This window comes from Mustela lutreola, chromosome 2, assembly GCF_030435805.1.
Source record: "Mustela lutreola isolate mMusLut2 chromosome 2, mMusLut2.pri, whole genome shotgun sequence".
NCBI classification, from domain to species: Eukaryota; Metazoa; Chordata; class Mammalia; order Carnivora; family Mustelidae; genus Mustela; species Mustela lutreola.
Window position 1 is genome coordinate 23,159,222 of NC_081291.1, and position 18,343 is coordinate 23,177,564.

General features: G+C 40.5%; 1 long non-coding RNA gene across 1 annotated transcript; it reads left to right on the forward strand.

Annotated features, from left to right (window-relative positions):
* Positions 1–347: 347 nt before the first annotated feature.
* Positions 348–16,676, forward strand: LOC131824045 (uncharacterized). Its single transcript, XR_009350736.1, has 8 exons — positions 348–597; positions 4,492–4,555; positions 6,482–6,583; positions 7,082–8,077; positions 8,333–8,556; positions 9,060–9,099; positions 15,575–15,642; positions 16,570–16,676. It is a non-coding gene; the product is annotated as an uncharacterized LOC131824045 (long non-coding RNA).
* Positions 16,677–18,343: the final 1,667 nt, after the last annotated feature.

The window sequence follows — 18,343 nt, forward strand, 5'->3', positions numbered from 1 at the left end:
GGAATCGCCAGCCCGCCACTAGTTGACTAGCCGTTTTATTTCCTTGCTGATGGCTTTTCTTCCCCGCGCCCCCTGCGACAGGGCACCGCCCGGCTCTCTCCGCTGCTCCCGCCTGGGTCCCGAGACCCGGTTTCTGAACCCCGACGTCCCATCCAGCGAAAAACCAAAGCGTTCCAACATGTGGCCAAGCGGCCACCCGGCAAGCCCGCGATAGGCCCCCGGCAGGTCCGGAGATGCGAGGCACTGAGCGCTCTTGAGGGCAGCAGTGAGTCCCCCAAGCCCATCCCCTACCCCGCCTCCCAGCCCCGGCCCCCCGCCCCGCCCCGCCCAATCCCGCGTCCCAGGTTTCTAGCAGCGGACGTGTGTGTGCAGTCTGCCGGCAGTTGTAGGCGATTTGGAGCTACCACCCCAGCGTTTGTTAAATGAAGGAAGCTTTGCATCCCGTAAAGCGCAGACAGCAGCAAGGTGACTGCAGCCAGCCTGGGAGAATTCTTGCGTTCTCTGGTTGAACCCAGTCTTCCCGAGCACCTTCCTGGCGCCAGACCCTGGGGTGTGACTTGCATGTGTCTCATGCAGCCCTCCTGGTACAGCTCGCAGGTGGGTGCATCATGCCGCCCTCCCCCCCCCCCCCCCCGCCCCGCCACGCCGGCATCACAATGAACAGGGAGGGGCTCAGGAACTAATACCTGGTTTTCCCAAGGCCATTCCTCTAACTTTTCTCTGGGGGAATTTTCTTCCCTTACTCCCAGCAGGTTTGCATGGGGGCGAGCTCATTCCCATGAGGATCAGATGGGTAAGGGGCTCCATTCACCCAAGTCCATCCATACATCCCACCCCGGCCATGGGGACTGGGGCAGGGCAGGAGTGTCACTGGCAGGGACTGTGGAGCGCTAACCAAGCAATGGTCCTTCTGTTGGAGGAGAGTCATTTTCTTTGACTCAGCTGGGACAGGGGATGAGATGCTATGTTTGGAGGCGGAGGGAGGTGAGGAGAAAGCCAGCGCAGGGTGATAGATTCCGGACTTAATTTATTTAAAGCTTCCCAGCTTTTTAAAGGAAAGAAATTTTATATCCTTATCATAAAAACAAAACAAAACAGAATGGCTTGTCATACATGACTATATTGAAAATAAAACCATATCCTTAAATTCTTATTTGATTCTGCTGCTAACTACAGTTGAACCTAAGGCTCATTTTCCCTCCCTCTCTCTCTTTGTTTCTTTCTTTTCTTTCTTTCATCTGATATTATTTCTTTATTTGAGAGAGAGAGAGAGAGAGAGAGCTAGCAGGGAGAGTAGCAGAGGGAGAGAGGGACAAGCAGACTCCCTACTGAGCACAGAGCTCGACTTAGGGCTTAATCATGACCCTGAGATTATGACCTCAGATGAAATCAAGAGTCAGTGGCTTGGTGGCTTAACTGACTGAGCCACCCAGGTGCCACGTTCTCTCTTTCTGAAGATTAGATTCTACAAGTTATTAGATGTCAAAGACTATCCCCAAATGAGGCTTGTTCCTGGAGTAATATGAAGGATTAAAAGAGAATCCATTTCGTGACATGTTCACCTTCCACCAAAATCTTCTCACAGGTCTCCCTTGGTAGGTGTCCCACACCAGAGGCAAAGTATCTGTACTTAGTAGAGATGATATACATTAAGAAACACATCAGGGGCACCTGGGTGGCTCAGTTGGTTCGGCATGTACCTTCAGCTCATGTCATGATCCCGGGATCCTGGGATTGAGCCTCGTGTGGGGCTCCCTGTGCAGTGGGGAGCCTGCTGCTGCTTCTCCCTTTGCCCTTCTCCCTGGTCATTCTCTGTCTCTCTCAAATAAATAAATACATAGAATCTTAAAGAAAGAATGAAACACATTAAACATGGAAGGTTCTAGAAAGATCATTTTATGAAGGATCTATTGCAGATAAAATTCTCCTACCTCTGGCCATTTGGAATGGCCACCCAAGACCATACCCTACAACTTATAAAATTAAAAAAAAATAAAAAAAAATTCATTGTATATTGAATGCCTAGATGCAAAGCAGAACTATAGCCCTATGTTTAATGTTTTTTTTTCTAAGTAAGTAATTTAGCCCCTTAGTCATAGATTCTTTTTCTGTATATTATTAATAATAGACTAGTAGCCTGTGCTAGACACAGGCTACCACAACCCTCTAATTTACTGGTGGGGACACCCACTAGTAAAATCTAGTGAGCCTACTGGACTGGTGGGGGGGGGGTGGATACAATTTTAAGGTAGAAGAGACAAAGAGGCAGCACTTTCTTCATGTATCTCTCATGACCTCCACCATGGCCTCCTCCCGCACCAGTTCCTGGTACTTTAACCATTAGCTGGTTAGCATATATTTTAGCATGAAGGCCATATCATCTGAAATAATTCTGAATTATCTGCTAGATAGAGCTGAGGCATTTCAATAGGAATGCGTCCATGGGAGACATGCTTTTTCATGAATGAATTTATTGGTTAGCGTAGTAGTCATATATTGCTGTGTAACAAATCATCCCAAAATTAGGGGCTTAAAAAAAACAACACTTATCACGTCGAAGTTTCTGCGAATCAGAAATCTGGGCACAGCTCAGATCCCACCCATGCTGCAGTCAAGGGGTTGGCTGAGGCTGTGGTTATCTCAGGGCTCCACAATAGAAGAATCCACTTCCCAATCTCACTGACTTAGTGGGTGGGAGGACTCAGTTTCCTGTGGGCTGTGTGCTATGGGCCAGTTCTTTACTGGCTGTTGGGTAGAGAACATCTTTAGTTCCGGGCCTTTCCATAGTGTAGCTCAGAACAGCTTGCTTTATCAGAATAAGTGAGAGAGAAGACAAGAGAAGTATCAACAGACCAAAGTTATGGTCTTTTGTGAGTTTGAGAAGTGACATTCCATCACTCTTGCCACATTCTTTGCCCAAGAAGCGAGTCCCCATGTCCAGCCCATATCCAAGGGATGGGGATCAAAGACGAGTATGAATACCAGGGCAGAGATCACTGAAGCCAACAGAAGAAGGCTGTCTATCACATTTAGTTCATCAATCTAGAGCTCTCCGGGCACTGGACATTCACCTTTTTCAACGCATAAAGCTAAACTAGTTTATCTCGGCCACTTAGATCTAAGCTTCATGTTCCATGGGAATTTTTTAAGGATTAGAAATTTGGATTAGAACTATTGCTATTTTCCTATTTTATAATTTCTCACCCTGTTTGAGGAAAAATCACATGAATTAATTTTTCTTTTCATGTATATAAAAAATACTTTTCCTGACTTAAAAAAAAAAAAAGGTTTCTCTGATTCACTCTGTGAAGCTAAGACATTTACTGAAGGAATAAAAAACACAATTCCATACATGAAAACTGAATAAGGAGAGAAATCTGTTTAAATAAATAAGATGATGTAGGTTGATTCACTTAACTAAATTATGGTTATTTCATTAACTCTTCAATTGAATTCCAAGTCCCCATTCTATTTGCTGAGGTAAATTTGTTTAACATGAAGCCTTGACATCCTTTAAAATAATTACGCTTCTAAATGAAAGTTTAATTTTTAATCATTTGCTTTGCTAAAATAGAAGCAAATGAGAGGATAATGTGACAATTTAAAGGATTTGCAATAGATCCCCTTGAGCTGGAAGAGACATGAATTTTTCCTGAATGCTGCTGACTAGTGGAGGAATTTTAAATACGGTAATAGAACTGCTTCCACCCAATGTTTGCTTCTTTGATGGAAATGAAACCAAAGGGAATAGAAACCAACAGGGGTGAGGCAGGGCAATGCTCTCTGATCAATGGCTGACCTTAATGGGAACTCCCATCTCCCATCCAGAAGGCTTCCTCCTTATAGACTCAGGGACTACCAGGCCAGTCCCAGGATGAAAAAGAGCCAATTCCCAGCAAAACGCAGTGAAAACAATTTTCAACTTAGAATGCGAGAGACAGGCGTTACTGTGCATTTGCAAACACTGAAATCTACACAGAGGAGAGACAGGTTAGTTTGTTTCAACTTTTGGATACAGGGCCTGATTTTTCCTTTGTTTGCTCTGCTCTTTAAATCACATCTCAGCATTTGAATGTATCATCTACCCAGTTCAGGTTAGGAATGTGAGTTTTTGTAAGATGTTTTTAAGCAGAATTACCAAGTGGTCAATGAAAAAGGAAGCTTCTCTCTCTCTCTCTCTCTCTCTCTCTCTCTCTTTTTTTTTAAGATTTTTAAATTTATTTGACAGAGCACTAGTAGGCAGAGAGGCAGGCAGGGGGCGGGGGTGGGGGTGGGGGGAGCAGGCTCCCCACCCAAGCAGAGAGAGCAATGAGGACCCCGGGATCACGACCCGGGTCAAAGGCAGCAGCTTAACCCACTGAGCCACCCAGGCGCCCCAAAGCTTCTCTTAATAGCTCTCTAGATGATGTGTCCCATCAAGGAGGATTGACTCCCTCCTTCACTGAAATACAATCTTGCAGATAACCAATTTTTTTTTTTTTCCGTTTCCAGAAATTGTGAATTGTGTGGATTCTCTTTACCTCCTCCAAGTCCTCATTGGGTCACATGGTAGACGGTAAGATTTTCAATAATACCTCACGTGCTTGTTTCCTTTAAGTAAAATGGACAAAGGCATAGAAGGTAAATGTAATTGTGATTCTGTTTTATTGCGGGGGGGGGGGGGGGGCGGCGTAGAGGTGAGGGTTCTTTTTGCAATGGCCTTGACTTTGTAGTCTGTGTTTTGTTTGTTTGATTAATTTTCTCTGGTCTTTTTAAAACCAGTGAGGGTGCAATGACATTCATGGTAGTCAGAGTTTTTTAGAATTCATATATGATTTTTAAAAAACGCTTACTATTATTATTTATTGAACAATCTTATAGTACTGTTAATATAAATCAAAATGAAAAAAGTTCATTCATCATCCTACTAAAATTTTTTCCATTTTTCAAGTTCCCTCCCAAAGTTTGGTTATGTACAGTATTTTTCACACAGTTGCAATAGAAAGGTAGGTAAGGTTTTGCATTTTACTTTTAAATGGAAAGTAGCATACACATTTTTCAGTATTTCATTTTGTTCTTCACAATTAAAATGCTAATATCTGAATAATATTCCTTTGAATGGTAGAGCCATAATTGTACTAATCATTTTTCAATTATGAATATTTAGATGAAATATATTGTAGTATATAAATATTGCTACAAAGTGTATTTTTATTGCATAATTTAAAAAAATTCTTTTGGATTATCTCCTTGGTGTAAAGTCCCCAAAGTCAAAGGATATGAATATTTTTATCCTTTTTAGAATATTTCAAATTTGTGTCCTTAATGAGTTGTATTCATTTACACTGCAATTTTTGACCATATCAGTTTTACTAGTTAGCATTGGGAATTCTCATTAAAATTTTTTTTTCTTCTTGAATGGCTGGAAAGTGGGCACCTTTTGATGTCATTGTATCATTCTTTGTTGGTAGACAAAGGATATTATTTCCAAGTCTTCACTCTTGCTCTCTGGGGAAAGAATATGATGATAGTTTCCTCAATTCTTAACTCATCATTTCTTAAACTAATAATTAGAACACAACCCAGGGAAATACTATTTAGATGTATTAGCATAATTTAATTTCTCATATTCCCTCACTTTCTTTTGTCTGTTGTTAGCTGGAACATTAGAAGTAGAAAGAGGCCACAGCTGGGACTGAAGTGGGAGACAGTGTTGATCTTCCCCAAGGTGTTCACTCATTGCTCTGTCATTTCCCCGTATCTTTGCTTACTTTCTCCATTTGCCTGGAAAGTTCTTTCCTTCCATCTCCATTTTAATGACTGTGGCAGGGGGAATGCTAAAAATGGCTCCCAAGACTCCAGTGCTCTAATCCCTAGAACCTATGGATATGATGAATTATCACTCCCATGACTGTGCAGCATTTGAATGTATTTGAATGTCATATGGCACAGTTAACTTTGGTAGGTTTCTCTGGGTGAATCTGAGCTAATCACACGAGCTCTTTTAAAAGCAGACTTCTCTGGTAGCAGAAGAGGAGGTCATGGATTTGAAGCATGAGGGGAATTTGACACATCATTGCTGGTGTGAAATGGAGAAGACTTCCTTGCATGCCAAGGAAGATGGACAGCTTTTGGGAGTAATCCCAGCTGACATCTAGCAAGGAAATGGGGACTTCAGACCTACTACTGCAAGGAACAGCAGTTGGCCAACAACTTGAAGGAGGATGGAAGCAGAGTCTTCCCTAGAACTTCTGGATAAGAGACCAGCTTGCCCACACCTTGATTTTCGTGAGATCTTTGTGAGACCCTAAAGGGAGGACCCAGTTGAGCCCACCTAGGACTTCTGATCTTCCAATCTGTGAGATAAATCTTGGGGGCTACTTTAAGCTGCTGAGTTGTGGTAATTTGCTATAGCAACAATAGAAAATGAATCCAATGACATAGGAAGAAGGTTGTTGAGCACAGTAGGTATTACTTTTAACCAACTTGTTGGGCTTAATAGATTCCATGTGTAAGAATTGCTTCCAGAAGCCCTCAGCAGGCAGCCTGAACACTTCCACTGCTGGCCACCAGAAGATACTCCTGTCCTCTCTACAGCTGCTGGGTGAGTCCTTGGCTCCCCATACTCTTGACAGGTAGTTGTACTGGTTATTGTAGTTACATGTTTATATATGTTTAAGTATTATGTCAACTGGGATGTAAGAGTAAACGTGAAAAGTGTCCAACTTTCTACCAAGATAAAATTCAATGTTTTGTAGTGACTGGATACATGGGAGAGTCCCTAAAAAATGCTATGGAATTAGGTGCATGAGGTAATTAGAAGACCAGAAAAGAATAGTAAGGTTCTAGAAGGTTTCTCCAAATTCTTTGTCCTGGGTAAAGAGTTTTGAAACTAGGAGTTGTCCCTAATGCTTTCAGAGGATGGTTTATGCAAGAATACTGGTGTGGCACTCTCTCGGCCATGTCACACCTGAAGGAAAGGCCTTGGCCCTACAAGAGTGGCAAATGAAGGAACATGACTTTTAAATTAAAATTAGGATTTTAGGCATTGGTTTTTATTATATTTGATGATTCCTCCCTTTGACTGATTTTTTTTTTTTAGTAGGGGAGCCCAACATAGGGCTTGAACTCATGACCCAGATCAAGACTGGAGCTGAGATCAAGACTCAGACGTTTAACTGACTGAGCCATCCAGGCATCCCTGATTTTTCTTCTTTTCTTTCTTTCTTTCTTTCTCACCTTCTTTCTTTCTTTCTCTTTTGTTATTGATGGACTAGCTAGTACTTCTGATTATATCAGATAAGAGACTCTCTGTTATAATATTAGGTGTGTACATGCACACACACACACACACACACACCCAGTGGGGTAAGCAGGTTGCAACTCAAATCATGAAGTATGATCCCTTCATGTTTTTTGTATGGGGTGTGTGTGTGTGTGTGTGTATGTGTGTGTGTGTGTGAAAAACCCATATTCCTAGGAAAAAATGGTACTACCCTTGATAGTTATATCTGAGTTATAGAATTATGGGAAGTTTCTTTATGTATATTTTCTATAATACAAACATATTTCCTTTGAAATAAGGCAATAAAAGAAAATAATGATAATAGAGGAATAACTCCTAGTTATCCTTCAAAGTCAGGGTCCAAAAAACCCCAAAAAACAAAAACCAAAAACTCCTCCCTGGGGCGCCTGGGTGACTCAGTCAAATAAGCATCTGCATTTGGCTCAGGTCATGATCCCAACGTCCTGGGATGGAGTCCGGAGTCAGGCTCTCTGCTGCTCCCCCTGCTTGTGATCTTTCTTGCTCCCTCTCAAATAAATACATAAAATCTCAAAGACTTCCTTCCTCCCTGAATTTTCAGGATCCATACGAGGCTCACCTTTTCAGGCTCCTGTAGCTCCTCACTTGGACTTCTGGCTGCACACTCCAGTAGTTGTGATGTTTAGCTTGGCCAACTGTACCTTTCCTTCTCACATGAGAGCAGGGACCGTGGTTTACGACTACCCATGATCCATCAGGCCGAGCACCCTGCTGTCGTCATAAATATGTGAGAATGTTAAAAACGACCACCCAGGACTCTCTCAGTATCTGCTGGTAAGCAGTTTTACCATCGCTCTCTGGCCCCTGTGATACAGGTCGTGTGTTTTAGCATCTTGTATCATTGGAAAGTGTAAGCCACACACTCGGGCCTTGAGCAGAGCCTTGCTGGACAAAATGAGAACAGCTTCATCACAAACAAAGGCACACTTGGCCCTGGGTGCTCAGGCCGCACGCCAGATGTTTGCCAGGCTCTGGACGAATCTACAGGTGGGATGCTCTCTTGACATTGCCCTCCTGTTCTTCGTCTAGACTGCCTGGTACACAAACCCCCTGGGCGTGTAGGAGAACATTTGCGAAGCGTTTTCCAGTTTGCCTCTCCTGTGAGCACACTGGGCTGTGTCCTCATTGTGTTCATCACGATGGCTGAAAACGGAGGGGTCAATTAGCAGGCAGCGTCACTGCCTCCTGACGGATCTGCTTCTCCCAACACGAGTGCCATGGTGATGGACTGGCAGAATCTTGAATGTGCAAAGGTGTGTTTCCACAAATATTTTGCATAAACAGGAATTCGCTTGCAAACGTGACTCATTTTCCTTCGTGTTTTTTATTTGTTGTCCTGTACTGTTTGCCATGCATCTTTCAGCGCATGTGGGGCTCTCCCTGGAGGGCTCTGATCAGTGATTCCGTGGGGAAGCCAGAGGAAGCTTGGGGTTGTCTCTGTGCCCGCCCACCCGTGTTTCTAGAGTTATCCCTCTGCTTCTAAGCTCCTGCAGAAGGGGAGGAGAAGGGGAAAAATCCTCAAGGGAGAACCAAACATCCTTACTGGGGTGAGGATGCCGGGGGCGGGGGGTAGTTCTTTTTTTACTAGAAAGACAAGTCTGTTTAGTGACTTGAAAACTCCTTGCCATGGAGGGTTCAGGGGAGGGGAGATGCTGGAGATGAACAGGCAGACCACAGAGAGTTTTTAGGGCAAAGCAAATGCTGTCTGTGATATAATAACGGATTTATGTCACTACCCTCTTGTCCAAATCCATAGAATGTGCAACACCAGGAAGATGGGAACAACACCGACCATGGTGAGTATTGTGTAATGTATGGAATTGTTAAATTATTTTGTTGTATACTTGAAACTAATATACATTATGTGTTTACTATACTTCAGCTTTAAAAAGAGTTGAAATAGAAAGAAAAGAAGGGACGCCTGGGTGGCTCAGAGCCTTCGGCTCAGGTCATGATCCCAGGGTCCAGGGATCGAGTCCCGCATCGGGCTCCTTGCTCGGCGGGGAGCCTGCTTCTCTCTCCACCTTTACCTGCCTCTCTGCCTGCTTGTGTGTACTCTCGCTCTCTTTCTCTCTGACAAATAAATAAAATCTTAAAAAAAAAAAGAAAGAAAGAAAAGAAAAAGAGTGAACTCTAAGATAAATGATGGACTTTGGGTGATTCATGTGTGTCAATGTAGGTTCTTTCTTGGCAAAAAAATGTACCATTCTGGTGAAGGATACATTTTACAGAGATGGCTAGGTGCATAGATGGGCAGGGGGTACTTCCTCTCAATTTTGTTGTAAGCCTGAAACTGATCTTAAAAATGAAGTATTTGGGGAAAGCCTGGGTGTCTCAGTCAGTTAAGCATCTGCCTTCGGCTCAGGTCATGATTCTGGGGTCCTAGGATCAAGTCCCGCTTCTCCGTCTTCCTCTGCCTGCCACTCCCCTCTCCTGTGTGCATACGTTCTCTTTCTCTCTTTCTGTCAAATAAAATCTTTTAAAAAATGAAATCTTTTTGAAAAAATTTTATTTTACCTTTTTTATGGAGATATAATAGACATTAGTTTCAAGTATATGACATCATGATTCAATGTGTGTATGTATTGCAAAATGATCACTCCAGTAAACCTCGTTAATATCACTGTACATAACTACATTTTTTCCCCTGTGATAAGAACTTGTAAGATTTACTCTTTTAGTGGGGCCCTTGGGTGGCTCAGTTGGTTAAGTGTCTGTCTTTTGCTCCTATCATGATCTCAGGATTCTGGGATGGAGGTCTGCATCAGGCTCCATACTGGGCGTGGAGCCTGCTTAAAGATTCTCTCTCTTCCTCTGCCCCTTCCCAACTCATTTTCTCTCTCAAATAAATAAATAGAACTGTAAAAACAAACAAACAAACAAACACACACAAATATTTACTCTCTTAGTAACTTATAAATATGTAATATTGTATTATTAACTATAGTCACCATGCTGATCAGATATCTGTATGATTTATTTTATAACAGGAATTTTGGACCTTTTGATCACCTTTACCATTCTGCCCACCCTGCCCCTCTCTTCCCTCAGAATAAAGTCTTTTTTTTTTTTTTTTAAGATTTTATTTATTTCTTTGACAGAGAGAGAGAGAGATCACAAGTAGGCAGAGAAGCAGGCAGATAGGGAGGAAAAGCAGGCTCCCCACCGAGCAGAGAACCCAACACAGGGCTCAATCCCAGGACCCTGGGATCATGACCTGAGCCAAAGGCAGAGGCTTAACCCACTGAGCCACCCAGGCGCCCCAGAATAAAGTCTTTAAAAACACCTCCCTGCCTTCTTTCCCTTTGTCATTGAAACATTAAATGACTGCTCCTTACATTGCCTCCCAATGTCTAGAAAAACCAGATCCAGAGTGAATGGTTTTACCCACTACCGCTGGACCCAACAGCCTAGATAGCTGAACCATGATGTGTTTCCAGGGATTGGAACCCAAACATTCTAGTACAGCATTCCATTAAGAACTTTAGGAAATGCACTCTGCTGGAGATAATGTCTCCTTGGAGAGGAGATGCATTTGTTGCCCAACAGGTCAACAAACCTGATGGATTCCTAAGAGAATGGGATGCCACTGGGAGAAGGGCCAAGATTAGTTACTTATGAGATATTAGGAACCAAGGCATTTGAATGGAGAGAGAGCACCACACACCACCAATGACCATCCCTTCTCCATGACTGTAGAGTCCTATTCTCATTTATCCCGGCCCTATAGATGCCCATCTGTTGGTTCTACCTTGGTTCTACCTGCCCCAATATCCGTTCCTCCTTCTGCTAGTGGTTGCTCTGATTTTCCTTGGGGAAGGCTCTGTTCAGCACTCTTAGATTTAGGTTTGGATGAAGTTGACTTCACCTCTGACCTCTGGGGTAGGCCTGTGATCCAGGTCTAGCAAGGAGGGCCACACTCTCTCCCCGACCAATATAGAGATGCGTGTCTGACCCCATCAGCAGATGTTCAATTATTATACATTGGATGATTTGAAAATTCTGCCAGAATTCTACATATGGAGGACTTTCTTGGTTGTATCATGTAAAAATCTCCCTAGCAACATTCCTTTCATTTTGCTTAATATTTGTCTCTTTGGTTGTTGTTCTTGTTGTTCAATATTAGAGAATTTGTAATGCAGTTGAGTTAACACACACAATACTTAGCAGCCTGGGGGCGGGGGTTAAAGATAGTTAACCAGCTGGGAGAAGAATTCATTGTCTAGCTTAATATTCAGAAAATGTGAAGACGGGGTACTTTTGGTGGTGGAGCATTCTAAGATAAATGGACCTTGTAAGAAATGAGACTTGCAAACTCAAGGCCAGCAGATTGCTTCAACCAGATCTGGTTAGCTGTAAACATCATTAGCTTAAAATGTTCTCTCTTACCCCTGGTGCCTGTGATAAGATAGGCCTCTTAAAAGGAAAAGTGCTGTTCTTTTACATTTTAACTCCTTCTGGGGGTGTTAAAGCTAGCTGAAATCAGGCTTCCTGCAAGCTACATTAAACTTGTGTTCCTCCTCCAGGCCAGAAGGGAAATCATGATGTCTCTTCCGGGTTTGGAGGTTCCAGCAGCGGGGCAGCTTTCTTCCCCATCTCAGGTCTTAGATAACAAAAGTGAGCCGATCTGGGTCCATCTACCTGTATTATAGTTTCAAGACATTTTTCTACTATTCCCCCCACCCCACCTTAAACCCCCACCCCCATTACCTTCTTGATGTCCAAAATCAAGATTTGCAAAATTTTGGTGTTTAAAGATGAATCTGACGTTGTGTTTGGGGATGATGATTTTTTTGCTGTGAGTTCTTTGGTGGTTTTCTCAAACCATTGTTTAAATTGTCAGAACACACTTCCAGAACAGCTGACCAAATGTCTTTGAGTCAATACATTATGAAAAACAATTTAAAGAAAATAGTGATGGTGATGATGGGAACTGTTCTAGATTTTAAAATGATTAGATTTTAGAAATTCACTTAATTTAAGGTCAGTTGAACCTTATGTGGATCCCAGTTTAAACAAATAACTGCAAAATACATTTTGAGGATACATAAGGTAAATGTGAATGTGGTCTAAGTATTTGATGATATTAAGAAATTATATTTAATATCCTAAAGTGCGAAAATAGTTTTGTGGTTATGTAAGAAGATGTCCTTTTTTTAAAGAAATGCATGCTGAAGTATTTGGGGATGAAATCGCATAATGTTTATTTACTTTTTTTTTAATTTAAGATTTTATTTATTTATTTATTTATTTGACACAGAGAGAGAGAGAGAGAGAGAGATCACAAGTAGGCAGAGAGGCAGGCAGAGGGGAAGAGGGAAGCAGGGTCCCTGCTGAGCAGAGAGCCCCATGTGGGGCTTGATCCCAGGACCCTAGGATCATGACCTGAGCCAGAGGCAGAAGCTTAACCCACTGAGCCACCCTGACCCCCCCCCCCAAGATTTTATTTATTTATTTGAGAGGCAGAGAAGGAGCATGAGTGTGAGCAGGAGGGGCAAAGGGAGAAGCAGACTCCTCCCTGCGCCGGGAGCTCATGCAGGGCTTGATCCCAAAACTCTGGGATGGTAACCTAAGTAGAAGGCAAATGCTTAATGGACTGAGCATCCCTCATAACCTATAATTGACTTTTTTAAGAACTGAAGCAAATATGGCAAAATGTTTGTTAAATCTAGGTTACGGTTACACAAAGTCCACTAAAGAATTCTCTATTTTTATATGTGCTTGAAATATAATACAAAGGCTTCTTTTAAAGGACAAATAAATTTTCCACGGATTCCTCTTCTACATGTATTTTAAGAAACCAATATAAACACCATCTCTGATGGAAACTATAGAATAAATCTCCAAATGTAAGTTAGTTGGATTGAAATGACTTTAAAGACATTCTCTGCTTTTGGAATATAAAATTATGCAGCATTTATAAGTAAAAGTTCATGAAGCTCTCTTAATTCATCCATGTTCTGTGGGTGGGTGGGGATAAATGAATAATAAGAGCACTGCCTGTTGAAGGAATAACATTTCAACTCATAAATTGAACTCCATGAAAATTATTTAAAGTACTTGTAAGTATAATAGGTTCACCAGAAATAGTTCTCATTTGCATGATAGCATTTCCTATAAATGAGCAGAAAGTAATATACAGTCATTGTAAAGAAAAAAACTGATAATCCATGAAAAGGAAAAAATCTCCCATACTTTCCCCCCCTGTTACAAATATGTTGACATGCTTTTATCCAGTATTTTTTGGAGCATAGGTATGTATCTATCTTCTTTCTTTACTTTCTTCCCTCCGTTTCTTACTGATCTTTTCCCTTCTGTCCCTCTATTTTTCCAGACTACCCTCAGGCATGGCAATAAAACCAGAAACAGGAAAAGTGGCTACACCCGAGTGTTGAGTCCACTTATGACAAGAGCATTCCACTCCTAGAGTAAAGGCTGTCTTCACTTTGCTGATTTAGGGCATTTAAAAAAAAAGTTTTTAAGAATTTTTTTTTAATTTTTTATTTATTTATTTGACAAGGAGAGAGAGATCACAAGTAGACAAAGAGGCAGGCAGAGAGAGGAGGGAGGCAGGCTCCCTGCTGAGCAGAGAGCCCGAATTGGGGCTCAGTCCCAGGACCCTGAGATCATAACCTGAGCCGAAAGCAGAGGCTTAACCCACTGAGCCACCCAGGCGCCCTGTTTTTAAGAATTCTTATGGTGATTCTTAAGATTCTTAAGGGTGATCAGCCCTTTGTCAGAAAGATGAGTTACAAATATTTCCCCAGTCTGCTGGTTGTCATTTTTAAATGTTTCACAACTTTATTATTGGAATTGATCACATTTATGCAGATTTCATAAAGTTACAAGCAATCATAATATAAAAAACTACAAAAACCAGTTACCATAATGCAAGGGAGTCCATCAGCATCTTTTTTTTTTTTTTTTAAGATATTTATTTATTTATTTATTTGAGAGAGTGAGAGCAAGAGAGGTGACAAAGGGAGAGGTAGAAACAGACTTGCCACTGAGCATAAAGCCTGATGCGGGGGCTCAATGCCAAGACCCCCAGATCATGAGCCAAAGGCATCTGTTTAACTGACTGAGCCACCCACGTACCCCCCAGCAGCATCTCTTAAAAACAAGGGTATTATTGCTGAGTAACAATATTGCACAAAGAAATCTATTAATCATTTTTTTTCTGTTGAGGCATAATTGACATGCAATAAAATGCACGGGTTTTAACTGCTCCATTTCATGAGTTTTGGCAATAGTATTCACCACCCAAAACAAAATGTGGCGTATTTTCATCACCCCACAAAGTATCTTTGTGCCCTTTCCAGAAAATTACCCAATGTCTCCCAACTGGGCAAGCGTTCTATTTGTCACCACTGACTAATTTTTATTTGCTTCTGGACTTCGCAAAGAGTATATATACTCTTTTGTACCCAGCTTTTCTCACCCAAGCATTATGTTTTTGAGGTTCATTCATGTCGTTTGCACTTGTCTTTGTAATTGACGTTCAGTGCCGAGTAGTATTTCAGTGTACTAATATACTACTGTTTGTGTATCGAATGACCTATTAACCGACACTTGGGCTGTTTTCAGTTAGGGGCTAGGAGCATTTGTGTATAATTTGTAAGTGTTTGTTTTTATTTTTGTCAAGTAAATACTTAGGAATTTCTAGGCTATAGGGAGGGCTTATGTTTATAAGGAATTGTTTAAGTATTTTTCAAAATGATTGTACTCAGGAGACTTCCATTTTCTCTACACCCTCACCAACAGTTAGTACTGTCTGGCTTTTCAATTCTAACTCTTCCAGTGATGTGTGGTGTTCTTATCGTGCTTTCAAATTTATATTTCCCTGTTGATAATGGCAGTGAGTTAATGTTCAGATGTTTTCTTTGCCATCCATATATCTTCATTTGTGAAGTGTCTGCTCAAATCTTTTGTCCATTCATAAACTATGTATCTTCTTAATATTGAGATGTAGAAATTCTAAATATATTCTAGATACTTCTGTTATATACTGTCATCTCATTTTCTTGTCTTTCAAGCAGTGGGTGTTTTTAATTTTGATGAAGTCAAAACCATTGTATTTTTCTTTTTTTGGTTAGTGCTTGTTGGGTGCATAAAGTGAGGTTTGCCTAAGCCAGGGTAATAAAGCTTTTTCTTATATTCTAGAAATTTTAGTTTTAGCTTTTAGACTTCTATGTATGATTGACTCGAGTTAATTCTTATGTATAGTGGGATGCAAGGGCTGTGGTTCATTTTTTTCCATATGGATTCCAGGGGTGCAAGGAACTCTTCTTTCTTCCATTGAATTACCTTGGAATCTTTTTTGAAAATCAATTGACCTTGTAAGTATGGGTCTATTTCCAGGTTCTCTGTTTATTCTATTTGTGTCTACACCTGTACCAGTACAACATTGTCTTGATACTGAACCTTTAGAATAAGATTTTTTTTAAATATTTTATTTATTTATTTAACGGAGATACAAACAGCGAGAGAGAGAACACAAGCAGGGGGAGTGGGAGAGGGAGAAGCAGGTTTCCCACCAAGCAGGGAGCCCCATGCGGGGGCTGGATCCCAGGACCCTGAGATCATGACCTGAGCCAAAGGTAGCGGCTTAATGACTGAGCCACCCAGGCGCCCTTAGAATAAGTTTTAAAATTGGACTATTTAAGTTTTCTAACTTTGTTCTCTTTCAAAATCTATTGTAGTTTTTTATGTTTGTATTTTTAGAATCAGCTTTTCAACTTCGGTTAAAATGTCTTCTGGGATTTTGATTGGGCCTAGGATTTCTTGCAAGAACGTTTTGTCGTTTTCAGTACAGAGGCTTTACACATCTTTTCTTAGATTTATTATTAACTATTTTTGTTACTTTTTAAATTTCATTTTTAATTGTTTACTAGTAATATATAGAAATGCCAGGGCGCCTGGGTGGTTCAGTGGGATAAGCCTCTGCCTTTGGCCCAGGTTGTGATCCCAGGGTCCTGGGATGGAGCCCCGCATGGGGCTTTCTGCTCAGTGGGGAGCCTGCTTCCCCCTCTCTCTCCACCTGTTTCCCTGTCTACTTGTGATCTCTCTCTCTGTCAAATAAAAAAAAGAAAAAAAAAGAAAGAAATGAAGTTGATTTTTATATGTTGACTTTGTGTCTGTCACCTTGATAAGTTCACTTATTAGTTTTGGTACTTTTTATTATACATCTATATGCATATTTTCAGATTTTATATGTATATAACCTATATATGCAAATCATGAAAATTTTACTTCTTTCTTTCCAGTATTTTTCTTGCCTTATTGCATTGGTTGAGAATGCCAGTACAGTGTTAAGTAGAAATGGTGAGAATGGACATCCTTGCCCATTCCCAGTGGAATGTGTTTGATATTTCACCATTAATCTGTTATCTGTAGTTGTTTAAAAGAAAATTTTTTTTAATTTATCAAGTTTTATTTAGATTATAGTTAGTTAACATATAGTGTATTTTAGCTTCACCAGTAGAATTTAGTGGTTCATCACTCACATATAACACCAGTGCTTGTCACAACAAGTGCACTCCTTAATACCCATTGTCTATGTAACCCATCCCCCATTTAACCCATGCCCCACCCACCACCCTTATCCATAGTTTTTCCTAGAGAATCTTTATCGTGCCCATTTACACATGCCCATATCAGGCCCTATAAATGCTCCTAATGTTTCTGCTCCTTTGGCCTTTACTTGTATTTTATAGTCTGCACTAAAGTTTTGATGAAAATAAGTTTGTGGATTTTAAAAAATCTTTGTTGCTTTTTTATGATTCCTCTGTGAAAGAAAAAAAAAAAAGGGTGAATTGATATAGCCATGTTCCTACCTAAAGTCTGTTTTCTCTGTGAGTCCAGACACCCTGCCTGGTTTCACAGAGACTGATTATAATAAAGTACATAGCCATCTGTTATTGTAAATGTGACTTTTGGGTCTCGGTTTTTATAATGAATCTGTAAATAAAGCCTGGAAGAATGACTTCTGAGATGCAAACATTATAAACCTTGACGAGGTAAAAATTGTTATATATATATATATATATATATTTGCAAATATTCCTATTTGAAGAGGAGAGAGTGCAAAAGGGAGGGGAAGTGCATGAACTTGAAAGCCCTCTTTCACTGTGGTGTGTCCAAGGATACTGGGTAGAGCAGCATCCCTTGGACACTAAACTCTGCCAGGCACAGGCTGCCTCATACGCCCTCACATCCATGGCATTTGGAGTCACAGCAGCACATGTTAAGGATGCTGCAAAAATGGCTAAGCTGATGACTACATAAATAAAAATGCTGAAATACAGATATACTCTTTAAAGTTCCAATGAGAATCACAAAAATCATTAAAAATAGAAATTGTGAACAATGATTTCTTTGCGTCTTTTTGGTTTTGGTTTTTTATTTCAAGAGAAGGGAGACTTTGCATATCATTACTTTTCTGTACTGGTTGAAGTCTTTTATAAACTGTTCACCCATCGCTTCTATAATTTAAAAGAAATGATTGCATAAAAAAGAGAGAAAAGCCAAAGGAGTTTTCACCAACAATAATTACTTTCAAGAGCGTTTTATTGTTTATGCTTTCATTGGTAGTAACTATTCTGAAGCACTGGATTGTTACACACGTTTATAAGATTTTTTAAGTTATTTTTTCATAATTAAGGTGTCAACATCATTTTTAAAATTAGCTGCATAATATTACATGAATCAACTGTGATTTATTTAACCAATACCCTGTATTTAGGCATTTCAGTGGTTTCTTATTTTTTCTCTTAGATAATATAGCGGCACATATTCTCATAGCTAAATATTTTTATGCTCATGAATTATTTCTCTAAGATAAATTCTTAAGATTCAGATGTGCAAAACGTTTACAAAATTTTGATTAATTGATATTGTCACTTTAATTTACATCCTAACAAGCAATTTTTTGTCAAATGAAATTTAATTATTCAAGTTAGTGTGAGATTAGGCCCCATGGTCCTTAACTTTAAACATTTCTCCTTAAATATATGATTCCTACGATCTGCCTCAGAAATG